Genomic DNA, 26,721 nt, shown 5'->3' with positions numbered 1-26,721 from the left:
ATGATTTGACACTACTACCAACTAAAACAGTATCTTCTTTTAAGGCAGCACTGAGTAGCTTTATGCTTTATGTGTATAGTATAAACTTGCATGTTTTTAAAATTTGTGTAATTTAACATTTTTATTAGGCTTTCCTAATATTCTGATTTATTGGCAATTACAATTGAGGGATGTTCCTCATGCTTGCTGGGACTTCCCATGTTGTTTCATACAGTGTGGGCAGATTTCTAGAAATTGTTGTTACCCTGATTACTTATACCTAAGCAGGTGTGATGTTTAATAACTGCAATAGTAATAGGAATAAGTAGCTAACACCACCATAGTGCTAAGTCATTAAGTGCTTTGCACAGACTAACTCTTTACTAGTCAGCACTCTATCATTAGCTCCATTTTAGAGATGAGGTTATTGAGACCTACAACTGGTAAGTGACAGAACTGTGGGATTTCATCCTAGGTTCTTGTATTCACCTATAAATACTGTGCTCCAGTGTCTTTCATTTGCCACATAACAGAACAGTTGTGTGGTGTTGAAAAACAGGACAGTCCTAGGAATTAGCTTACTTAAGTTCTGAAACCAACTTTCCACTAATGGGAAATTTACCTCGGTTTACATAAGTGATTTGGGGGATTGTATTGTATTGGTATTTCTCAAGGTATGTCCATAGACATGTTCTATAAAAAAACAAGTGAAATAAGCTTTTAAAATGCTGCAAGGTATATCTGCCTCTTGGGAAGAGTTCCAAAGAGCCCTGCAATAAAGATACCTATCTCACTTTGCTTGACTCAGCTCTTGCTAAATTTTTGACCGAGGGATGCCATTTCAGGGAAGAATGAAAGGCATATCACACTTAACCAGGCTAGGTAACTAGTGGTTTATGAAACTACTTTTAGAACACTGAACCACATAACCTTTGATGCCTCTTTCAGCCTCAAAATCCCTATAATTATAAATACTAATTGTTTATCTATATATGTTTGCCAGTCTGTTTGTATTGACTTACAACATTAACAACAAGATTACTGACAGTTTGATAAACCCATATATATAATGTTATGGATAGAAAATATAGTTTATACTCTTCAGAAACAAACACAGCCCCGTAGTATCAAATGTACACTTTGAGCCCCTTCCAACTGGTTTTCTGGCATGTATTACTTATGTTCCCCATCAAGTTAAAGTGGAACTTGCCTTAACCATAGTTTATTAAAAGGTTTAATGACAATAATTTTCGGTTGAAGTTAACTGAATTATAGTTTTACTTGCAAAAGGGTGTACATTGTAATATCACTGCAGTCTTGGTGTAAATAATAGAAAGAAGTATCACAATGTTTGTTTCACCATTTACAGAATTTTCTGCAAAGATCTGCCTCTAGCAGAAGAACAATTTCTTTACTTTTTTTCTAGCTGTTCCAAGAGCTAGTTTAAAGCTCTCAGTTTAAACTCTCTGAATGCGAGCTGTGTGAACTTACTATTCTGTGTGCATTTGTGAAAATACATACAGGGAGGGTTTTCCCGACTTCATTTCTGTAGCCACAGTTCAAGGCTATAAATGGCACACAGAATTGCTTTTAGAGCAAGTACACTGAAGCCCCTTATAAAATAGGAATCAAGGGATTTGAGAACCTATTTCAATTTCCGCCCACAATCAAGAAGTAAGAAATTAGAGTTGACAGAGTAGTTCTTCATGAGCATTTAAGGTGGTGAAATTGAACTTAAGCAACTTATTATCCTCAGGTTTTACCCAGATTCAAGAAGTGAGAAATTAGACTTGCTAAGTGAAAAGATCTCATCCTGCAAAATTGAACAAATGGGCAATTTGACAAAGTGCCACTGTAATATGATGGGTTAGCTAAGACCTTCAGAAATGAGACAATCTTGTAGTATGAATGAACTCTACTGGAAAAAAAAAGAATGGAGAAATATTTTGTGCAGAAACACTGAACTGGGTACTTCTCTCCCAAAGGAATTTTTAATGGTTCTAGTCAGCTTTGAAAAGAGACTTAATGGGATATATTGGCCTCTTTTATGGAATTTTCAGCTGGCACACTCTTCTAGCTTTCAGTCAGAAATTTAAGTGCTAGTGACTTAAATTGAAATTCTTGACAGACGTCTTACCAAGTATCTTCTCCCTCTTTGTGCAAGACAAAGTATAGATCTTTAGCTGACCCAGGGGTCCCTTCTTTTTCAGGACGTGCTTTTCATGCATTGCATGTCTGCCTTGGTGGTGATTATGCACCTGGCCTTATGGAGGATCGATATATAAAATTGGTCTGAGAAAGATGAGTCACTTATTAGCGTAATCTCAAAGTGGAAAGGCACAGAAACATCCCATGAAAACTCACTCTCAAGGGGATTTTTTGGCATGCTGGTCCAAATAATTGGAACCTTATATTCTAGCTCTACCACCTTCTAGTTGCAAGATCTCAGGCCAATTACTTAACTTCTCTTAACTTCAGTTGTCTCATCTATAAAATGGGGATTATGAAAGTATCTCCCTGGCAGAGTTGTCAGGATCAAAACAGTCAAAATGTGTGAAGCACTGGACATACTCTTGTCCATTTTAGGAGTGAAGTATCAGTGGACGCAGAGATTCAAAGGGTTTTCATCAGGTTTGTTAATCCAGGAAAGAATATCCAGCTGGTTCATCACCAAGGCCTTTGTTGGTCTTTGAAAAAACAACAACAGCAACAACAAATTGCTTTCTCAAAGCTAAAGCCAATATAATTGTTGAAATTGCAGCAGCAGCAATTCTCTGTGTGGTTATAACGTTACATTGCACCTAGGTCCTTAAATATATTCTTTAGTTCTGGCTTATTATGGCTTAAGAACATCAGGAAGAGGAAGAAGAATCAGCATGAGGTTGATGGTTGAGTGACAACCATAATTTTCCATATAACGGAATCTTTGCTAATGTAAAAGCTACCTTCTGGTTATGCAAAAGTTTATTGAAATACAGGCACAAAGTGGTGTTTTCTATCCAACAAAGAACAAGTGCAGTTCCATAATTTAGCATGTTGAGTTATTCTTTCCAAAATCAACCACCTAAGGACCAAGGGCTAAGATTTAAAATATAATTTCTATGCATTCTTTTTTAAGTGAAAAAAACAGCTTGTATAGCTAAACTGTGTAGCTGTAGCATAATTTGCTAATGTTTCTATTTGTTGAAGAAATGCCAAATATTTGCAGGAATGGCAAGTAGCAAAACATAGTCCTCATCTGTATGCAACATAGTCATAACATAAAATTATGAACACAGAGATATGATTTCTGAAAAGATTGAATTAACATTGTGAAAATTAGAGCCCCCTCATTTACATAAATCTGGGGAATGCCATTGCATGACAAAGCTGGCAATTTATTTGGCAGTAGCAAAGAAAAAATTCTTTGCACAGCATTCCACAGCACTTGGAAGTCAGGAGTGAGAATCTGCTCTTTGTAGGAGGGCTTGGGAATCAGTACATTAAAATATCACTCCCAACTCAAAGCCACCTGAAATAAAAAAAAAGCCATCTTAGAAATGGTGCTTGAAAAATGATGAGAAAATTCTGACATGTAGCTATTTGTGGTGACCATTCCCGTGGGAGAAAGAAGTGTAATTATCTGATCAACACAAACCCTTGTAGCCTTTTTAGCTAACTGTATTTACTCCTGGGTGACCTCTGATTTCTTGAGATTTCGAGGAGAATCAAAGGTGGAGGGAATAAAAACTTTTACTTGGAAACTAGGAAATTGCTGATGTGTTCCTGAGGTCATGTGATCATTTCATATCCAGGAAGTCTTAGCTGGAAAAAAAAATACTGACATTCACAGTTCCAGCAAGCTGGTCTCTATTCTCAGATGGCTGATATATTCCTCTTAAGACTAAAGCTTTTCCTGTGTTATAGCTGTTTTGTTTCTTAACTAATGCATATTAACTGCAAAGGGTGCAGGAGTAGAGGAGCAGCCTTGGGTATGGGATGCAGAAGACAAAATGGCAGTCACAGTATTACATTGTGAGGATGGAGGAAAGTGGAAGTAGGCAAATCATGAGTAAGGCTACACATGGGTGTCCTCTGTTTAAGAGACAAGCTCTGTGGGGCTGGGATGCATTGTACATAAGAGATACAATGTTTCAATGTATGGCAAGAAGATTATGGCTTAGGCATATTAGTTAGGGTTCTCTAGAGAAACAAAACCAATAGAATGTGTCCATTATATTGTTATAAAATGAGATATATATAAAAGGAGATTTATTATGGAAATTGACTCGTGATTATGGAGGCCATGAAGTCCCGTAGTAGGCCATCTGCAAGCTGGAGAACTAGAAAGCTGGTGGCATGAGTTTCAGTCCAGGTTGGAAAGCCTGAGAATCAGGGAGCCCATTGGTATGAGTCTTGGAGTCCAAAGATCAGAGAATCAAAAACTCCAGTGTTTGAGAGCAGGAGAAGATGGGCGTCTCAACTTAAGGAGAGAGTCTTTCTTCCTCCTTTTTATTCTATTTGGGAGGGCCCCAATGGATTGAATGATACCCCCATTGGTGTGGATGATCTTCTTTACTAGATCTGTGGATTTAAATGCTAATCTTTTCTAGAAACATCCTCACAGACACACCTAGAAATAATGTTTTACCAGTCCTCTGGGCATCCCTTAGCCTAGTCAGGTTGATACATTGAATTAACCACCACAGATGGGGATACCTGAAAAGTCAGAAGAGGTTGATCTGGTGGGAAAAAAAGGGCTATTAGAATGGAAATACTGAGGTTGAAAGTGAGTCTGTTTTCTGCCTGCTGAGATGATGGTTCCTGGTTTCATCTCAGGAAATTGATATTGGCATTGTAGGGATCTATGCTGAACCTTCTCACATCATGGGAATTATGTTTTACCCGTTAATTCTTCTTACTACTCAGATACCTGGGCAAATCTGTGCAACATTTCTAAAAATAAGAGCTAAAAATCAAAGTTAACAACGTGTGTAAAAATTTCTCTTCCCCTCACCAAAACACCCCTGCCTCTTTGTTGTGGGGTGGGGGGAGGGGGGAGGGACAGCATTAGGAGATATACCTAATGCTAAATGACGAGTTAATGGGTGCAGCAAAACAACATGGCACATGGATACATATGTAACAAACCTGCACATTGTGCACATGTACCCTAAAACCTAAAGTATAATAAAAAACAAACAAACAAACATCAAAACACAAAAACATAAAACTTACAAGGATTCTGAAAAGTACATGGAATGGAAGTGAAAATGGCTGATTTGTTCACTGTCTACCAGGTAAAATGGATTCTTGTGTTCTGAAGCCTTGAATTCATAGCCTCATATTTTATGGAGCATGCAATTTATAACTAAGACAGTAAGTACCGCAAAAAGCCTTGAGTGCTATAGGAGAAAAGAAGATGAGGCAGTTAATTTTTAGCTGGAGAAAGGGCCAGCAGGGAAAACTCTACACGGAAGAAAACATTAAAGAAGGACAATTAAGAATGAGTATGATTGTGTTTGCCAGAGAGAAAAGTAGTGGTAGATGTTTTACGAGAAGGACGAAGTAAGTAGAAATGACGTGCTGTGAATGTTCATGAAGTGTTCAGGGAAAATTAAGTAGATCAGTGTGGCTAGAATACACTACATGAGGCTGGGCGTGGTGGCTCACGCCTGTAATCCCAGCACTTTGGGAGGCCAAGGCAGGTAGATTACCTAAGGTCAGGAGTTCAAGACCAGCCTGGGCAACGTGGTGAAACCCCATCTCTACTAAAGATACAAAAATTAGCTGGGCATGGTGGCACACACCTGTAATCCCAGCTACGCAGGAGGCTGAGGCAGGAGAATTGCTTGAGCCTGGGAGGCAGAGGTTGCAGTGAGCAGAGATTGTGCCACCACACTCCAGCCTGGCCGACAGAGCAAGACTGTCAAAAAAAAAAAAAAAAAAAAATAGAGTACATGAGTAGGGGAAGTGGCTAGTAATGGAGTTGGAAGGTAAATTGGAGTTATATTGTAAAAGATGCTTGTAAGTAAGTCATACTGTTGGTTTTGGGCAGTGGGTTAAGAAGTTATTGTTATAGCCTAGATAATGCGAAGTCAAGGTGAAGTAGGAGGAGGAGACGGATTTGAACAATACTTCAGTAGCGTAGTTAGTGGGACTTGGTGATTGACTAAATGTGGAAAGTAAGTTAAAGAGATTAATCTAAAATGAACTTGAGGTTTCTATCTTGTAACATTTGGTGGGTGAACATGCCATTAACAAAAACAGAGAACACAGGTGAGAGAAAACAAGGATTTGGGGAAAATGTTGTATTCAGTTTTGGACATTGTGAACTTTTGATGCTTATGAGATGGTTAGGTAAAAATGTTCAGTAGGAATTGGAAAGTGGATTTGGAAACCAAGGGAAATCAGAGGTGGAGATAAATTTGAAAGTCACTCACATGAGGGAGAGTTGTGATAGTGTGAGGTGTTAAAACCACCCAGAGAGAAGGTTTAGCAAGGAAAGAGAAGTGCGTCAGAGAGGTACAATGAGGAATGCCTGATATTTGCTGGATAGGCTAAGGAGGAGGAGCCAGAAAAGGAGATTTAAAAGAGGTCATACCTGCTCGTTGCGCACATGTACCCTAAAACTTCAAGTATAATTAAAAAAAAAAAAAAAAGAGGTCATAGAGACGACAAGAGACCCAGAGTCAAGCAGTGTTTTGGAGAGTGACACAGAAAAGTTTCAAGAAGAGGGAGTGTTCAATCAGCCAGATACTGCAAAAAAATTCATATTGGATAAAAGCATCTTTATTTCCCCAACTCTGCTTAGCTACCCACTGGGCCATGGCTAGCTCATAATCCTCTGTCTGCAAAACAGAAAAAAGGATTTGAGGGAGCACAAGTTACTTTTGTGTGCGTTAGACAAATGAGCCCCTCCCTCCAGTTGAAGGCAGCACTTAGAGCTTGGCAAGCAGTGCTTCTCTTGCCTCCTTGCCTGAACAACCTTGTGTGGATCTACATTCTGCAAAACCGTTAAGTAATTTTGGTTAACAAGGAACAGGGGAAATCAATGAATGATTGTAGGCAGCACGATGGTTCAGGAGAGGGAGATGGAGGAATTGATGCGATTCTGAGTACTTATTTATTACAAAATAATTGCCCGTGGATCCAAGGAGAGTAGAAGAGTAGGGAAGAGAAGAGGCTGGCCAACTTGAAGAAATGAGGTGGGAAGTCATTTGAGATCCTGATGAAATCAAACAGCATGGTTTCTAAAGGTTCATGGGGTGAAAGAATTGATTACAATATCAATGGAAATGGATTCTGGAGCAGAAATGAGGATTTGAAGAGGAGGATGTCATGAAATGATGGGACCAAGGTGTTAAGTGGTTCATCAAAATATATATTGAAATCACTCAGGATAACAGTAGGCAACTGAATAGAAAACAAAACAAAACAGTGATCCTTAGGGGGATGTGTGAGAGTGATGGGGAAGGAGGTCAGTAATGATAATGAGATTGGAAAGAGGGTAGTGTGACCTGATGTCATTGACTTCGGCTAGTAGCTGAAGCAGAAAAAGCAGAAAAAGAATTTTCTTCTAAAAGAGTGGGTTCAATTTATAATTTAACAATTCTCTGGGTAACAAAAAATTCTTAATCTTGCTCTTTTGTTTGGCTATAGTGAGTAAAACACGATAGACCAGAGAAAGGCAACAGTAGAGGAATCAGGGATTTATAAAAGACAACCAGAAAAAGAGTGGTTTTGGGAGAAATTAAAATTTTTTATTACTATAAGTAGAAGAATAAATAATCACTCTGAAGGAACATACCTCTTAATAGGATTTCCTTAGGTGGCAAAATTAGGAGAAACTGTGAGTCTCCTGAGCATTTCTCTCTAGAGGGCATTTTAGCTCAACTAGACTTCTTGACCAAAATGTCCCAACTTTAAGAAAGTCTGGGATAATCCTGAAGTTTATCACTGGGAATATTTGATACATTATCAATATTATGCTATAACTCATTGACTTCGTGCTTGAGAACTTCAAGCCGAACCTTCTCACATTATGAGAATTATGTTTTATCCATTAATTCTTCTTATTACTCAGAGACCTGGGCAAATCTGTGCAACATTCCTAAAAATAAAAGCTAAAAATCAAAGTTAACAAAGTGTGTAAAAATTTCTAGTTTGAAGCTCTGCAGGATCTTTAATCTGGATCTTTAGTTTATTTGGGGGAGCTGAAAACCTTTAGCTTACCTTGTCTTTCAAAAGGGCACACGCCTGAACAATGTATTGATATGAGAGAAAAAGAAGGAATATAAACTTATTTTTGCAATCAAATCAAATGTTATTTGAAATGTTTTGGCCCTCTCTGTTTCTGAGTTCTTAAAAATGATGTGTCAATGACAAAACAACAACAAAAGAAGTATCCAAGGTCTTAATTATACCTTTATTTGTGTTCTCTAATAGTGGCATAAGTAGTAAAAAAAAATTAGTTCTGATACCAAGTTTAACATGGTTCCTTATTGTTGTATATCTCTGCACACAACAAAAAGAGCTCCTCTCCTTTTTGTCCTTGGAGTTGAGGAAATCCCTGGTTGTGGCCAGGTAAGGTTTAGGCAATGGCTGGGAGGTAGGGGGCCAGCACTTGGGAGAGGCAAACTGCTGAGGTTGGGCAGAGAGAGCTGGAGAGAAGTCTTTTGAATAATACAACTCCTTTCAAAGCTGGGCCGATAGAAAAGGGCCCTATATGTAACAGACCTGCATGTTGTGCACATGTACCCTAAAACTTAAAGTATAATAATAATAAAACTTTTTTAAAAAAGGGTCCTATGACCTACTGTGAATTGCATTGCCTTTACTCCACTGGCTTTGCTTACTAGGGAAAAATAGTCTAAATACAGCTTTTTCAAATTACTTACATGTATTATAGAACTATTTTGAACAAAGCAGATTTTGTGATACCAATGATCACATCTGGCTAAACCAAACCATCCTGTAAGCACATGCTACCCTCTTACATATTTCTTTGATGTTAAGTGAAGTTAAGCTTAAGTATTATCTGTCTAGGTGGGTATATGCAGTGGTTCATTAGTTACCTTGTAAGTATGCTTGCTTTGGCTGTCACAGTGAAGTAGATTTCGTAAGAGATTCTTGTCAGAGTGATATTTAGAGCCTCTGTCCACAGACTTGACCTCTAAGCATTTGGAGAGTAGAGAGATAGCCATGAAATCTCAGGGTTCTTATTTTCGGTGAACCCTAGTATGTTGTTGCTAGATATGGTTAGTGCACATGCTCGTTTTGCTACCACCACTCATCTGGCTGTGTATTTACCACACATGCAAATTAGACAACCCTAATGTCCTGGGTCTTAGAGTTATAACTCTCTCTCTCTGTCTGCCCAACCACAGCTCCTGAGGGGCAGGGAATGATGATCATTTTCTGTGGCCAGGCTGGGGTGGGAAGAAATTGCCTTCAGGTCTGGCTGTCCCAGCCTCTAGAGAGGGATTTCTAGATTTCAAAAACACAAAAGGCATTTTCAGTAGGTTTCTCCTTCCAGCTTCTGCTGCCTGTCTTGCACAACCAGAGGACTTGGAAACATGCATTGCTGTTTTTGATATTAATGTAAAATGTGTAGTGCAATTATTTATTTACTAGACTGAGTACCTTGACAGCAAGCTTTGTATCTTATTCATCTTTGCCTTTTTACCACCTGCTATAATGGTTGGCACCAATAGGTGTTTAGTAATTTTGCTGAATTAAGTTTAATCCTCTACTCATTGAGAAGCTGAAGCTGAAGCAGAGGTGATAATGATGATGAAGAAGATGATGATGATAAACTGTTGAATGTGTGCTATGTTCTAGGTGCTATTCCAAATACTATACATATTGGCTTCTTTGAGACTCATAACAATCCTACACAAGAAGTTATTATTTCCCCCATTTTATAGATGAGGAAGCTGAGGCTAATTACCTTGCTCAAGATTATTCACATAAGTGATAAAGCTGATCTGGCTTAGACGGTCTGCTTCCAAAGTCGAAGCTCCATACCACACTATATGTTATATTGCCTCTTAAGAGGTAGAAAGGCTGGTTGGAGAAGGAAGATGATGAACTTCAGTGTACAACACTTTTTTTTTTTTCCACCAGCATAGGATATTTGTCCATTTTCTCTTCCTTTCTCCTAAAGTTTTTCTCCTTCAGCAAGTGACCTTGAACAAGTCCCTCCCACCTTAAACAGTTAAACTAGCTTCTCTTAATCATACATGCTTCTATGATTTTACAGTTACACCAAAGGAAAACAAAACCCAAACCCCAAAACAAACCTGTTGCTTCTGGGCAGCAGGTTTTACTGAACTGAAACCTAGAGAAATGTGTCTGACCAGTCTTAAAGGCATACTGTGTGAGAGAGCAGACAATTACTTCAAGGACGTGCAGACAGTGACCATAATGTAGAACTGTTTATAAGGTCCTTTAGTGTAGTCAGAAATTATACAGACAGGCCGGACATGGTGGCTCACGTCTGTAATCCCAGCACTTTGGGAGGCTGAGGAGGGCAGATTGCCTGAGCCCAGGAGTTCAAGACCAGCCTGGGCAACATGGCAAACCCCGTCTCTACTAAAACTACAACACTTAGACAGGTGTGGTGGTGTGCGGCTGTGGTCCCAGCTACTCAGGAGGATCACCTGACCCTGGGACGTCAGGGCTGCTGTGAGCCAAGATTGCATCACTGCACTCCAGCCTGGGCAACAGAGTAAAACCCTGTCTCAAAAAATAATAATGCTAATAAAATAAAGACAAAGTATTGTTCATTAAAAGCAATTTTAAGGTGGGATAGAAACAATGTGTTCTGAATTTGTAACTCAGTGTTGATTGCTTGAACTGAGTGCCCAGTTCTCAGGTAACCTACCTGGGTGTACTGTATTGCTCTGAATGCCTGCATCATTTAGTATTTTCTCTTTTGTTTTGGAATTATCATACGAGTGCCAATGCAGGCCCTTTAGTTCCTGGTTTCAATTAAGATAGAGATCAACTAGGGAGATTCTATTGGCTATGTGGCATCCTCCATGCAGTGAGACTCTAGATGTGTATTAGACAAATGTGACATGGAAATAGGACTTTTCTGTTTTTTTTTGTCACCTCCAAAATTAAAATCATAACTGAAAGTTCCTCCCAGTAGCTTTCTTGCTGTCCCAACACGGCACCAAATTCACATGTGTGTGTGTGTGTTTAAGGGCAAAGGGGATGGGATTATGCGGGGATCATGAGAAGATATTATCTACTGTTATAACATTCAAAGGCTTAAACAAGTAATGTTTATTTTTCCTATTAATAAGTTGAGCAGAGGTAATTGATAAAGGAATATTTATCAATTAATAAAGGAATTAATAAAGGAATATTTGAAGGCAAGAAAGAGAAGAAATTTCTATGAAAATAGGCTGTGGTGTTAATAATTTTAATGTATATATTTTTTTCTTTTAAACTTATTTAGAAGATCATTGTATGGAATTGAAAAACTTCATATAACTGGTTTAGTTAAAAAGCATATAAAAGCTGGGCATCGTGGCATTTGCTTGTAAGTCCCAGCTAGTTGAGAGACTGAGGCAGGAGGATACCTTGAGCCTAGGACTTCAAGTCCAGCTCGGACTACAAGCGAGACCTCAACTCTGAAAACAAAGAAAGAAACAGAACACTTCTGCCTTCAAAGGCGTATGGAAAGTAGCTAAATGTCAACCCAAAACTGTTATACCTCAATTTAATGTCAATATAGTGAAAACAATTGTCAATTAAGAGACAATGTGATAGAGGAATAAACCTGGGATTTAGAATATCTGGGTTTTGGCCTTAATTTTACTACTTTTTTGTTAGTTTGGTAAAGTGACTTAACTTTCCTGGGACTAAATGTCTTTATCTGTAAAATAAAGGTGTGAATTAGATCATTTCAAAGGGTCCTTCCCAATTGAAAATCTCATGTTTTCCACTGACAAAAATATTATAACTTCTACTAGTTAAGCAGTTGATACTTCAATATTAAATCCACAAAAATTAAAAAAAATAAATTAGCTTAAAAAGGCAAAATTAGGTAAATTCTACAGTATAAATATGCTTTAATAAGTTGGAAACCAATCTTGTATTTCCCAGCGAGAGCCTCTGCCACCCATATGTTCATAAAAAACACTGTGGTTGTTTTATTGTCCTCTCTGGCAGTGCCAATCATAGTTAGCACTAATTAATGAAATTCCAGGGCGTTGTTTGCCAGGAGGTTCATGCAATGGGTGAAGCAGACTAGAGTGGCAAAGTTTCCATCATTTCTATTGCTGTGACAATATTGGCTCAAGTTTCAGAAACAGTAATTCCAGCCCCCAGTCCCTGTGAGAACAAATGTAGATTGATTTATGTTCCGAGCCTCTCTAGCATATTGTCAACACTGAGATGGCTGCCAGAGCTCATCCTACAAAGTGCTGACATTTTCTGGGAATCCACTTGCCTTTACACATATTCTCTCTAGTCGCTTACATTTGCACACATTGTTGGTTTTTACATTTTTTATTTTAAGGCCTAAGGCTTGGGTTATTGATATTGAAATTAGCCTCACATTATTAACTCGGTTTATGCCAATACAAAATCTTTTGGGATCTAGTCACGCTCAGGAAAGACCATAAATTTCCTTTAGTCCATGTTGGAATTACCTTAAACAGGGTTCATATTGAGTGGACTTTTCCTTAGACATGCTTTTTGTAAACTCCCCACCCCACCCCATCCTACCCCATCCCACTGTACTCTTTATTTTATTTTATTATATTTTAGACATGGTCTCGCTCTGTTGCTGGGGCTGGAGTGCAGTAGTACTATCTCGGCTCACTGCAGCCTCCACCTCCCGGGCTAAAGAGATCCTCCTACCTCAGCCTCCCTAGTAGCTGGGACTATAGGTGCATGCCACCACGTCCAGCTAATTTTTGTATTTTTTGTAGAGATAGAGTTTTGCCATGTTGCCCAGGCTGGTCTCAAACCCTTGGGCTCAAGTGATCTGCCCCCCTCAGCCTCCCAAAGTGCTGGGATTACAGGTATGAGCCACTGCACCCAGCTTTCTGGCTTTATTAGTCATCTACTTTCATCAACGAGCGAACCTCTACATTCGGTCCATTTCTCCTACCCTAACCCATATTGTCATTGCTGCAGTATCTAGGTCTTTTGGGCTCTGTGATCGATTTCTGGTTTCAGTCATAGTCATAGGCAGTCATAAACATAGATTATTAAGTAAATAAATAAAAAATATAAGTTTCTGGAGAAGAAAAAGAGCCAAATATCCCAATGGATTATTATGGTAAAAGATAGGCACATAAGTTTAACAACGAAACATCTCTGTGTGGATTTGAGCAAATAAATTTTATCTTCAATTGTATGGTGGGAATTCAAAGATTGTTATGTTGCAGATTTCTATAATACCGCATTGTTTTTCTTGTAAATATACAACATTTCAATGCTTGTTTGAACAAATCATTGAGATAAACTATGGATTCCACATGATCAGTGTTATGTCCCATGATTCTGAATGAGAAAACATTTTTTTTCCAGTTTTGAAAAATCGAGACATAATTTAGGTAACATATAATTTTCGAGGTAGAGCTTGATAGATTTTTACAATCTCCCTCCCATCCTGATTAAAATATAGAATATTTCTTACCCTTTGGAAGGATCCCCCACTTGCTCGCTGCCTAAAGGCCCATCTCTGCTTCTGCAGAATGGTAACAGAAATCATTATTTTTCAAACGAAAATAATTGAACATTTTAAAATTTGTATTTTAGATTTTCCCTCCATTTTTTGTCATTGCAGATTTGCTTTCTTTTTAAAGCATTTTTTTCCAGATTTTTCCTCTGAAAGGTAGGGTAGAAAATGGCCACTGAACATTGCAAGTTTTGCTTCCTATCAGTTCCTGCTGGATATATCTCTACAGTTGAATTTTGTTGCTGTTGTTGTTGGTCGTTCCTTATTTGATTATTAAACAACAGACCGAAGATTTATCTTTTTTGTTTTCTTTTTTAAGGATTCCTGAAAGATTTCTTACATGTATGACAAGGTAGAATGATTTTACATTTGTCTGCCAGTGGAGATTTTTCTCATTCACACAGTTAATTTTTATTGTTCAGTTTCTGCAAAGGGACCAAACTATCAAGTTTTCCTTTGGATCTTCATTTTGTTTGCAATCAGCAACATTGCACTTTTAAGGCCTACTCAGATGCAGAGGAAAGGATGAAGTGAAAGAACAATACAGTCAGTCCTTCATATTCAATTCAACCAACAGCAGATAGAAAATATTTGGGAAAAAAATTCCACAAAGTCCCAAAAAGCAAAATTTAAATTTGCCTCATGGCAGCTATTATGTTGAATCTATGAGAACGAAGTTATATGTAGGCATTATATAAGGTATAATAGATAATTTAGAGATAATTTAAAGTATATAAGAGGATTTGTGTAGATGATATACAAATATTATGCCATTTTTTACAAGGGACCTGAGCATCCATGGATTTTGATATCCACGAGAATCCCGGAACCAATCCCCCATAGATACTGAGGCACAACTGTATGACATTAGTGGTCTTTGTAGAGGTGATTGAAGCATCATCTTGAGATTCTAGCAAATAATGAAATACCCGGATACAGTGGCAGCAGGTTTACAGAAGCCAGAGCAAGGCTCATCTACTGCTAAAGTTTGACTTCCCTCGGTTTCAGTGCAGATTCCTGGCTCCCCATATTAAATTTCCAGCAGATTCAAACCCTGGTTGTCCCTACATATCACCAATAACCCTAATAGTGTTAATACCAAACATTTATATTTTTATAGTTAATAAAATCCATCTTCCTATTTTATCCTAGTATTTATTATGACAGCCTTATAAAGTAAGTACTATGACCCGTTTTCCCTTTCTATATTGTTATGAAACTGAAATTTAAAGAGATGGAGAGTCTTTCTCAAAGAATCTGTCTTCCTTAAATAGTTTGATTTCTTACAATCTGGCTCCACAGTGAAAACCCTAAAGGATTTCTAATTTTAATAACGACTCCAAAGTGTATATTGGCTATATACATATTTTCAGGGAATAAGATAAAACTTACGAGGTTATTTACATGATCCTTGTATGGTTTGAAGTCCTAATAAAGTGCTCATGAATGGGATTGAGTAGGATAGTTCAATCCAAGACAGGTTCTTGCTACCCATTCTTCATATGATTAGTCTTGAATTACTTCAGTCTGTGGTTTCAGAAATCACTTTTCCATGTAGACGTTACTTTCCCTTAGGTCTTACAGCACTTCAGGCTAAGAGAATCTTTAAAACCATGAGTTTTTCAAATTGGATGCTATTAGGATTTAAGACTGTCAGGAGCCTAGATTAAAACAGCACTGGCTATGAAGAGGGGGGGTGACTAATAAATATTTATTGAATGATTGAATAGTTCTAAATATAGTTCACTTGTTATTTATTATTACTTTATAGCAAGAATAATAAATTTGTTAATTTAAAAATGCCATTAAAACAAAAATGGAATTTATAGATTAACAATTTTATTTCAATATTATTTATATGATCAGTAACGGCAGCCCCTCTGAACTGTTCTGAAATTCTTGGAATAAACAAAGTGCTGTGTTAAGAGCAAAAAAATGAGGACGTGATATTCTTTTTGTTAGTAGATTAATGATATCAATAGATTATTAAAATTATTAACAGAAAGAAAAATTGTGACTAAGATCCTTTTTTCTTTATTCGTTTTACGGAAATGTCATAGGTGATTTTTTTCTCAGTCACTGGGTCTTAAAAACTGTAGATGGCAATCCAGCTACAAAAATGATAGGGTTTGCTAAACTTAGTGGTGAAATGTGCTTTTCCTAGCGGCACAAATTATGTTGCTCTAGGAGGGAAGCATATCAGGAAAAAGAACCATAAAAACAAAAGCAAATTTCAAAAAAATAGAAAACAAGATAATTTTTTTTTGCAACCATTGCTTTATAAGTTCGACTGCATGTAAGTTTATAAAATGCAATATCGGGCTCACGAGTTAATCAAGAAATACTGTGAAGGCATTTCAAACTATGGATAGTAGAAAAATCTCTGTTACCATAGAAACAAAATACCATACATAAGAATAGGCCACATCATATAGAAGATTTAATTACAATGAAATGATAAATGAATAAAGACAATTTTTTTAGCCTATGTGTAGCTAAGTCCATTAGAAGTCCAGTTTCCAAGGAAACCTATGTCTAAAAACAGTAATAAGAAAAATAGTGGAATAAGATAAACTGCATTTGAAAGAGATTTGGAAAAGATAACAGCAGCCCCACCAGTTATGAGGAATATTTCTAATTTTAAAAGAATCACATTGGGATGAGCTTAGATTGCTTATGAGAATGATGAGCTATTCATAACAATAACATATGCAATGTCTACACAGAATAATAAAATACATGTTTGATCGAAAAGTGTTCGCGAATCTAATTTTAAAAATGCAATTGCAATGGCATATTTAGACATGTTTTTATTTTGAAGTGAGCTTTGCTATGATTTAAGAGATCAAAGCATGGTCGGGAAACACGGCCTGGTGCTGTCAGTGGATCATTTTGATTCCAAATGTTGTGTCCTATTACCAAATTTGCTGCTGATTTATGCATGTGTGTTTGGGCTGAGCCAACAAGAAATAGACCATCTGGAGGGCCCTTTTGATGTAAGAATGTGAGTACAAAATATTCACTAACCAATATAGTCTTACTAAAGAGTGGATTTAAATCTAGGGTACCCAGAGGGTTCTTAAAAGCACAGTGTGTTCCAAATTTTAGGCCACCAACAGGAAGCATATCAGCAGGGGGCGTTAGTGTGGTGGCAGGCATTTATTCTGTGCATTGGTATTTTAAAGAAGCAGAAAATTACCTCCGCCTCTCTCCCATCCTGGAACGTGAATACACAAAAAGCTGGAGCTGGATGAGTGATAAGAGAAACAAATCTGGTGGGTTCATCCGCAGGTCTACAATGTCAGGGAGGTATTGTTTGACCAGAGTGGTCAGTTTCTGTGCGTTCTGTGCTGCCACACCTACTTTAAGCATTCACAGCAGCAGTCTCTGCTGATTTGAACTCTTGTAAAAATACAGTTTGAAGGACATCTGTTTTGGAGTGAGACCAGCACGGATTTGAATCCAAGCTCCATGCTTTCCTCACTGCCTGGCCTTGGAAAAGTTAGTTTTTTGTTTTTTTTTTGAGACGGAGTCTCCCTCTGTTGCTCAGACTGGAGTGAAGTGGCACTATCTCGGCTCACTGCAACCTCTGCCTCCTGGGTTCAAGCGATTCTCCTGCCTCAGCCTCTGGAGTAGCTGGGCTTACAGGCACTCCCCACCACCATGCCCGGCTAATTTTTGTATTTTTAGTAGAGACAAGGTTTCACCCTGTTGGTCAGGCTGGTCTTGGGAGGGTGTATTTGTCGAGGAATTTATCCATTTCTTCTAGATTTTCTAGTTTATTTGCGTAGAGGTGTTTGTAGTATTCTCTGATGGTAGATTGTATTTCTGTGGGATTGGTGGTGATAACCCCTTTTTCATTTCTTATTGCATCTATTTGATTCTTCTCTCTTTTCTTCTTTATTAGTCTTGCTAGTGGCCTATCAATTTTGTTGATCTTTTCAAAAAACCAGCTCCTGGATCCATTAATTTTTTGAAGGGTTTTTTGTGTCTCTATTTCCTTCAGTTCTGCTCTGATCTTAGTTATTTCTTGCCTTCTGTTAGCTTTTGAATGTGTTTGCTCTTGCTTTTCTAGTTCTTTTAATTGTGATGTTAGGGTGTCAATTTTGGATCTTTCCTGCTTTCTCTCCTGGGCATTTAGTGCTATAAATTTCCCTCTACACACTGCTTTGAATGTGTCCCAGAGATTCTGGTATGTTGTGTCTTTGTTCTCATTGGTTTCAAAGAACATCTTTATGTCTGCCTTCATTTCATTATGTACCCAGTAGTCATTCAGGAGCAGGTTGTTCAGTTTCCATGTAGTTGAGCAGTTTTGAGTGAGTTTCTTAATCCTGAGTTCTCGTTTGATTGCACTGTGGTCTGAGAGACAGTTTGTTATAATTTCTGTTCTTTTACATTTGCTGAGGAGAGCTTTACTTCCAACTATGTGGTCAATTTTGGAATAGGTGTGGTGTGGTGCTGAAAAAAATGTATATTCTGTTGATTTGGGGTGGAGAGTTCTGTAGATGTCTATTAGGTCCACTTTGTGCAGAGCTGAGTTCAATTCCTGGATATCCTTGTTAACTTTCTGTCTCGTTGATCTGTCTAATGTTGACAGTGGGGTGTTAAAATCTCCCATTATTATTGTGTGGGAGTTTAAGTCCCTTTGTAGGTCACTGAGGACTTGCTTTATGAATCTGGGTGTTCCTGTGTTGGGTGCATATATATTTAGGATAGTTAGCTCTTCTTGTTGAATTGATCCCTTTACCATTATATAATGGCCTTCTTTGTCTCGTTTGATTTTGTTGGTTTAAAGTCTATTTTATCAGAGACTAGGATTGCAACCCCTGCCTTTTTTTGTTTTCCATTTGCTTGATAGATCTTCCTCCATCCCTTTATTTTGAGTCTATGTGTGTCTCTGCACATGAGATGGGTTTCCTGAATACAGCACACTGATGGGTCTTGACTCCTTATCCAGTTTGCCAGTATGTGTCTTTTAATTAGAGCATTTAGCCCATTTACATTTAAAGTTAATATTGTTATGTATGAATTTGATCCTGTCATTATGATGTTAGTTGGTTATTTTGCTCGTTAGTTGATGCAGTTTCTTCCTAGCCTTGATGGTCTTTACAATTTGGCATGTTTTTGCAGTGGCTGGTACCGGTTGTTCCTTTCCATGTTTAGTGCTTCCTTCAGGAGCTCTTTTAGGGCAGGCCTGGTGGTGACAAAATCACTCAGCATTTGCTTGTCTGTAAAGTATTTTATTTCTCCTTCACTTATGAAGTTTTGTTTGGCTGGATAGGAAATTCTGGGTTGAAAATTCTTTTCTTTAAGAATGTTGAATATCAGCCCCCACTCTCTTCTGGCTTGTAGAGTTTCTGCCGAGAGATTAGCTGTTAATCTGATGGGCTTCCCTTTGTGGGTAACCCGACCTTTCTCTCTGGCTGCCCTTAACATTTTTTCCTTCATTTCAACTTTGGTGAATCTGACAATTATGTGTCTTGGAGTTGCTCTACTCGAGGAGTATCTTTGTGGCGTTCTCTGTATTTCCTGAATGTGAATGTTGGCCTGCCTTACTAGATTGGGGAAGTTCTCCTGGATAATATCTTGCAGAGTGTTTTCCAACTTGGTTCCATTCTCCCCGTCATTTTCAGGTACACCAATCAGACGTAGGTTTGGTCTTTTCACATAGTCCCAAATTTCTTGGAGGCTTTGTTCATGTCTTTTTATGCTTTTTTCTCTAAACTTCCCTTCTCGCTTTATTTCATTCATTTCATCTTCCATCACTGATACCCTTTCTTCCAGTTGATCACATCAGCTCCCGAGTCTTCTGCAATCTTCACGTAGTTCTTGAAACTTGGCTTTCAACTCCATCAGCTCCTTTAAGCCCTTCTCTCCATTGGTTTTTCTAGTTATCCATTCGTCTAATTTTTTTTTCAAAGTTTTTAACTTCTTTGCTATTGTTTTGAATTTCCTCCCGTAGCTCAGAGTAGTTTGATCGTCTGAAGCCTTCTTCTCTCAACCCATCAAAGTCATTCTCCATCCAGCTTTGTTCCGTTGCTGGTGAGGAACTGTGTTCCTTTGGAGGAGGAGAGGTGCTCCACTTTTTAGAGTCTCCAGTTTTTCTGTTCTGTTTTTTCCCCATCTTTGTGGTTTTATCTACTTTTGGTCTTTGATGATGGTGATGTACAGATGGGTTTTTGGTGTGGATGTCCTTTCTGTTTGTTAGTTTTCCTTCTACCAGACAGGACCCTCAGCTGCAAGTCTGTTGGAGTTTGCTAGAGGTCCACTCCAGACCCTGTTTGGCTGAGTGTCAGCAGCGGTGGCTGCAGAACAGTGGATTTTTGTGAGACCACAAACTCAGCTGTCTGATAGTTCCTCTGGAAGTTTTGTCTCAGAGGAGTACCCAGCCGAGTGAGGTGTCAGTCTGTCCCTACTGGGGCGTGCCTCCCAGTTAGGCTCCTCGGGCGTCAGGGACCCACTTTAGGAGGCAGTCTGTCCTTTCTCAGATCTCCAGCTGCGTGCTGGGAGAACCACTACTCTCTTCAAAGCTGTCAGACAGGGACATTTAAGTCTGCAGAGGTTCCTGCTGAATTTTTGTTTGTCTGTGCCCTGCCCCCAGAGGTGGAGCCTACAGAGGCAGGCAGGCCTCCTTGAGCTGTGGTGGGCTCCACCCAGTTCGAGCTTCCTGGCTGCTTTGTTTACCTAAGCAAGCCTGGGCAATGGCGGGCACCCCTCCCCGAGCCTCGCTGCCGCCTTGCAGTTTGATCTCAGACTGCTGTGCTAGCAATCAGTGAGACTCTGTGGGCATAGGACCCTCCGAGCCAGGTGCGGGACACAATCTCCTGGTGTGCTGTTTTCCAAGCCTGTTGGAAAAGCGCAGTATTAGGGTGGGACTGACCCGATTTTCCAGGTGCTGTCTGTTACCCCTTTCTTTGACTAGGAAAGGGAACTCCCTGACCCCTTGCACTTCCCGAGTGAGGCAATGCCTCGCCCTGCTTCGGCTCGTGCACAGTGCGCTGCACCAACTGTCCTGCACCCACTGTTTGGCATGCCCTAGTGAGATGAACCCAGTACCTCAAACGGAAATGCAGAAATCACCCGTCTTCTGTGCCGCTCAGGCTGGGAGCTGTAGACAGGAGCTGTTCCTATTCGGCCATCTTGCCAAAACTTAGAATTTTGACCTCTGGCCAAAGGATACAAAATTTCAGTTGGATAGGAGAAATAAGTTCAAGAGACCTGTTATATGTCATGGGGTGACTATAGTTAATAACAATATAATTTATGCTTAACAATAGCTAAGACAGTAGATCTTAAGTGTTCTCACCACAAAAAGGTAAGTGTGTAAGGTAATATGTATGGTAATTAGCTTGATTTATCCATTTCATAATATATACATATATAAAAACTTTGTTATGCACCATAGATATTTTTGTCAACTAAAACATAAATATTTGAAAACTGCTTTTTTTTTTTTCAAATCCAGAATTTCTATGTTTTTGTAGTAGTAGAAATGTTGGTTTCCTATATCAGCTTAGCCTACCATCTTGACTAATGTTCTTATTTAATCTTAATAAACCTCAGTTTTCTTATCTGCAATACTGAGATAAAGATGGCATCTACATTGTAGGGTTGTCGTGAGGATTAAATGAGATAACAAATTTAAAACACTTATTTACTGAACACATAGTAATTGCTTAGTGCATTATATTATCATGTAAATCAGCTGCTATTATCACGTAAATAATGTACATCAGCCAAATTTCAGATACTCAACCATTTATCACTATAATCTATAATTATGGTTATTAGTATGGGTCCTCATCTCAGATCTATTCGTGATTGGGAACTATATCAAGAATTCAGAAGACCTAGCAAATAGTGCCAAAACTATCCAAGTATATCTATAATCTACAAATCACGGTTGTTTTGAGAATCACTGAAATAAATACTTCGAGGATAGTGGTTTTGCCTCCAACTGGACATTGGACAATGTTTGGGAGGCATTTTTGATAATCATGATTTGTGGGGCAGTAAGCTAGTGGCATCTAGTGGGTAGAAGTAAGTGGTGCTATTAAACATCCTATAATGCACAGTGTAGCCTCTTACAACAAAGAATTACCTAGCCCAAAATTTCAATGGTGCTGAGGTTGAGAAACCCTGAATTCGTTTATTAAACCTCTTCATGTTTCAAATTCAGTTCATTTTTAAACTATGTATTTCAAAAAGATTGTGAGTTGTACTGTTCACTGAATTAATAGTCGGATGTTAATTGTAAGTTGGTGACCAAAGACATCAGTCTGGTTCAGGGGAGATTTTCACACAACCGAAGATTGCTTTGGCATTCAAAGGAGTAGAGCAGTTACCAAATTTACATTTCTATGCAGCAAAGAACAAAAACGAAAATATTAATGGAAACAACGCAATAACAATATCAATAATGCAACAACTCACATACAGACACTTACACATACAAATAAGCACACAGCCATACACACAAAAGTCAATGGATTTGGAGTCTTTCAGAGACAATGTGAAATTAGCTAGGGACATTTAAATCCTGGAGTAGATAGCATCTAACATTTATACTGCTAAAATTTCTGGATATGTTATCAATATGAAATTGAGTTCCTCCAGGAATCTCTCTCTCTTCTCTAACTCTCTGAAGCCTCTTTTTAAAAGTCTTTTCACTGTATTTTAATTTTCTATTTTTGTATCTCATTTTCTAGACGTATTTAAGGGCAAATATCCTGTTTTACTCATTTTCTTATCAACAGCATTAATCATGGAGCTTGATACATAGAAGACACTCAATAAATGTTTGAGATAAAGAATGAATAAGTGAATGATTAACACCTCCCTGGGTTTACCCATATTTATAGTGATATTTAAGGATACACACCAACTAAGGTAGGCATCACAGAATGCATTGAGTAGCTACAAAATGGAATTGAAAATGCAAGGATAAATGGAAGCCCACTCTCAAATGACATAACAGGGTTGTGCGGGATTGGAAAACAATGTCAACAAACTAAAAAACTTGATGTAAAGCAATCTAAAATGAAATTTAAACAAAGACTGAAGTAATTCCTGTTGTCTCAGAATCAGACAAACACCACTAGACTCTGCAAATAGCAATGGCAGCCCCAAAGCCAAGAACACACTTTGCTTATGTGTGTGCTGGTGGTGTCTTTGGTTTATAATTGTGTGAGCCAACCAGCCTGGCTTCTCCCAGTCAGATTAACACAGCATCCAGCATATTGTACTTTCTATAAAATAGATATACATTTTTAAATAACAGCATCACATCTCTAATGAACAAATCATCTATTGTCACTATTTCTATGCTTAATTTAGGAAAAGCTGTAATGTCAACTTAGATATAGAGAAATATACATCTTAGCGGAAACATTTTTTGTCTGTTTAAATAATTTTCAAGCTTTTCCATTGATTTTTAAAATCGTAATATTTTGTGCCTTCTTTAATGACAATGACATAATATATTCTCACTTAAGATGCTGCCATAGTTTCATCTGGAGATCTTTTCTTTGTCTTATAGATCAGGCAACTGAGCCTTAAAAAGATGAAGCAATTGACCAGACGTAACAACTAGAAAGGACGAAACAGAGGTTGAAGCCCAGGTCTTTCTGGCTGTGTATCTTGACATTGTCTCCTGTGCCTAGTGTTTACCAAATTTCCAGTCTTTTGACAAACTTCTCCATATTGGGACTTTGCATTTTCCACTTTTAGTTATTCTCTGCAAAACATACTTGAATATAAAAGTTTCCATTTTAAATTAGAATAATTCAGAAGTTACTCACACTATACAACACTGTACTTTGCCCTATATAGTATAGAAGAAAGTCCTGTCTTGCCTAAGATAATTTTGTTCCTTTCATGAATGTTTCGACAAATATACAGATACTTCGTTTGATAATCAACCAAAAGTATCTCCTTCAAATTCTTTTATTTTAAAATTGCAAGTAAAATATAGATACATTCTTGTAAAAGATTCAAATGACATAGAAAAAGCAAAGTCCTCTCCCATTCTTAGTCCCATCTCCAGAAGCAGCCACCTGAGCCAGTTATTAGTCTAGATTCCTCAGCAACAAATCCACCTCCCCTTACTCTGCTTTTGATGGGCAGCTGGGCTGTGACTCCGCCAACAATATCCCCAGATTGCTTTACCAGATGGCTTCCTGGAAGGTTTTTTCCAGCAGGAAGTGGGAGGAGGGGAGAAGGGGCTTCCCAGCTTTTTCCCATTCCTGTCAGTGTTAGTCTCACCAGTGGAATTTGCCCCGGTCTCTATGTCCTTTTGGCAACCCCAGAACCTTCCTTAGGGACTCCTCAGAAGTGCAGCTGAAACAGATGGGGCTCCCTCCACAAATGTCTGAGCACACTCCTCTGGGGCCTCCTTTATATGTCTAGATTCCTGTAACCCTGCCTTTTCCTTTTTGTTTTCCCAGACCTAGGATGGTGGCTCTTTCCTGCAGTTATTTTCTCTGGTTTCCCTCAGTGTTTCTGCTGTGTTCTCTCAGTCCTCTAATTCTGTGTTAAATCTCCTCTGTTTGCAATGTAATAAATTATTTTTCTACATTCCTGACTGAGCTCTGACATATATATCACCACAATCATATTGACTTACACCCCTACACATAGTTTTCTTTCTATTTTTATTTCCAACTTAATATTTTGTGATTTTTATAAATGGTTATTTCTATATACAAAGAAAGTGAAGTGTGGTAATATTAGAAAAAAGTAGCAAGTACAAAGCTGCAAAAGAGAAGATAATACTGCCACTGATAGATGCAGGCTTTCAGAAGAAAAGTTGAATGGAGTTTCCAGGTCACAGTCTGACTTCATCTTCCTTGAGTTTCCAGGCACTCCTTCTGGGAAGGTAAGTGGACAAGGTCACGAATTAGTCCTGGGAGGTGTAGGCTCACCACAATGGGTTATCCAGGGTTGTACTGATCCAGCTACTGGTTACTTGGTAGGAATATAGTCAGGGGTTGTGGGCTGCTCTGCGTTTTCTGATGTGAAGTTTACCTGAGCCAGCTTCTAGGTCTCCGAAGTGTGCCAAAGCAGAACTTCTTTGAGGGTGCCATGAATGTCCTCAGGTGATCCAGTCAGAAGGGAAGGAAGAAAAGGGCAGGAGCTTCACAAGCACATGGTCTATCAAGTCATCCTAGCGCATGGCCCATCAAGTCATCCTAGTAATGACCGCTCAATACTCAGTAACTTTTGCATGCACACCTTGGACCTGGTCTGGATACTCTCTAAGGCAGCTGTCTTCCTGGAGTCTTCACTCACCACCATTCTGGAATTCCTTTTGCTTCTCTCTTTGTTGAGGTTTCCATTTTCTACATTCCATAACTTCCTTTTTCTTGGATTATTCCCTCTGTTTAGTGGGGCATCCTTCAGTAGCTTCTCGAGAAATGGTGCATGAGAAGTAAATATTTCTGACATTGCTTATCCAGGAATAGTTTTATTCTACTCTCATATTTGATGATAGTTTGTTCAAGATAGAAATATAGATTGGAAATAATTTTTCTTCATAATTTTGATGACATTTTTCCACAATTTTTTAGTGTCCAGTATTGCCGTGAGAGTTCTGAGCCATTCTGATTTCTATTCTTTTCATATGAGCTGTTTTTCCTCTCAGAAAGCTTGTGGAATCTTCTCTTTCCTTCCAATGTTCTGAAATTTTACATGTGCCTCAATGTAATCTATTCATGCAGATTGTGGGCCTTGCCTTTCCTGGAACTCTTATTACAGTGTACCTTTTTTTTTTTTCTAATTTTTAAATATTTTATGTTCTATTTTCCACTTTTTTTTTTAACTTTACTTCTGTGAGATTTTTCTCTGCCTTCTGAGTCATTCTTTCTTTTCCATCTCCATCCTTGGCTATTTCTGAAAAGATCATTAAATACACCATTTCCTGTGCCTGAACAGTCTTCTCAGCTTGCTTCTTGCCTCTAGAAAGTTGAGGCCCTTGAGGTCCTTTTACATCTTGAACAGGCTCATGCACTTTTAGGTTAGGGTGTGGCTCTCTTGAATATTCAGCATTTGTAAACATTCAAATGAATTTTTATGTATTTGATTCCATTTTCTTATGCATGAAAAAACTACACCCACAATTATTTTGAAGACCTGCCTGTCTCTCTAGAGACAGGTGACAGGTCCTAGCATATCAGGCTTGTGTGGGATCATAGTCTTGAAGTCCATTGCCTATGGACTTTGAGTATTGTTTCAAAGTGTTCTAAAGCCATTGTGATTCCCAATACTTTACATACAAGTTTTCTTCTTTCTTCTCTAGAAGTTTGTGAAATCTCCTCTTTGTCTCCCATGTTCTACAAATGTGCATTCTTGACTCTCTGCTAAGAATGAAGCTCCACAACAACTTTTCTGTGGGATTTACTTGGATGTTCCACAGGCAGGTTAAACACCACTTGTCAAAAACACATCTTCCTCTCGTCTTTGACCTGAACCCTGCTCCTTTGCCTGTATTCCAGCTATTCTTTATTTCTACTGCCATCTATCATTTATCTGGGGCTAACACTAGGTCTCGTTCATAGCTTCTCTGTACCCCTCATTGCACATACTATTAGGACCATAATCTGATTATTTCTATGTTTGCCTACAAATTTATTGAGTTTTTGTCTCTTCTTGTTTAACTACTATAAGCTGTAAACTCCTCTTTCCTTGACTACTGTAACAACTTCCTCATGGATGATTCTGCTACATGACTTGGACTCTTAGCAAAGTTGCTGGTTATTCATCTAAATAGAACTCTGACCTTGGCCTCTGCTGACGAGCTTCAAACTTCTGACTGTTTACAAAGTGAAATAGAAGCTCCTCAACAAGACACTTGAGGCCTTCCGTGAACTGATTCCTACCTACCTACCTGTCTCAGTCTACTTAGGTGTGATGGTTAATATTAGGGGTCAGCTTGATTGGATTGATGGATGCCTAGTTAGCTGGTATAGTATTGATCTGGGTGTGTCTGTGAGGGTGTTGCCAGAGGAGATTGACTTTGAGTCAGTGGCCTGGGAGACGAAGGCCCTCCCTCGTTGTAGGTG

General features: G+C 38.4%; 1 protein-coding gene across 2 annotated transcripts in view; it reads left to right on the top strand.

The window, feature by feature from the left end:
• The window catches only part of LOC129491748 (putative uncharacterized protein encoded by LINC00269), a 147,034-nt gene extending 123,787 nt beyond the window's left edge, over positions 1 to 23,247 (top strand). The window contains exons 1-2 of one of the 2 annotated variants that reach the window (XR_010114004.1): positions 22,435 to 22,552; positions 23,202 to 23,247. The gene's annotated coding sequence lies outside the window, so the exon portion shown is untranslated. Of the gene's footprint in view, positions 1 to 22,434; positions 22,553 to 23,201 lie in introns of those variants that run through there. The other variant, XR_010114001.1, reaches the window with a different exon arrangement.
• Positions 23,248 to 26,721: the final 3,474 nt, after the last annotated feature.

The sequence above is a fragment of the Symphalangus syndactylus genome, chromosome 10 (assembly GCF_028878055.3).
Source record: "Symphalangus syndactylus isolate Jambi chromosome 10, NHGRI_mSymSyn1-v2.1_pri, whole genome shotgun sequence".
NCBI classification, from domain to species: Eukaryota; Metazoa; Chordata; class Mammalia; order Primates; family Hylobatidae; genus Symphalangus; species Symphalangus syndactylus.
Note: the sequence above shows the minus strand (reverse complement) of the source record. Positions and strands in the feature narration are given on the sequence as shown.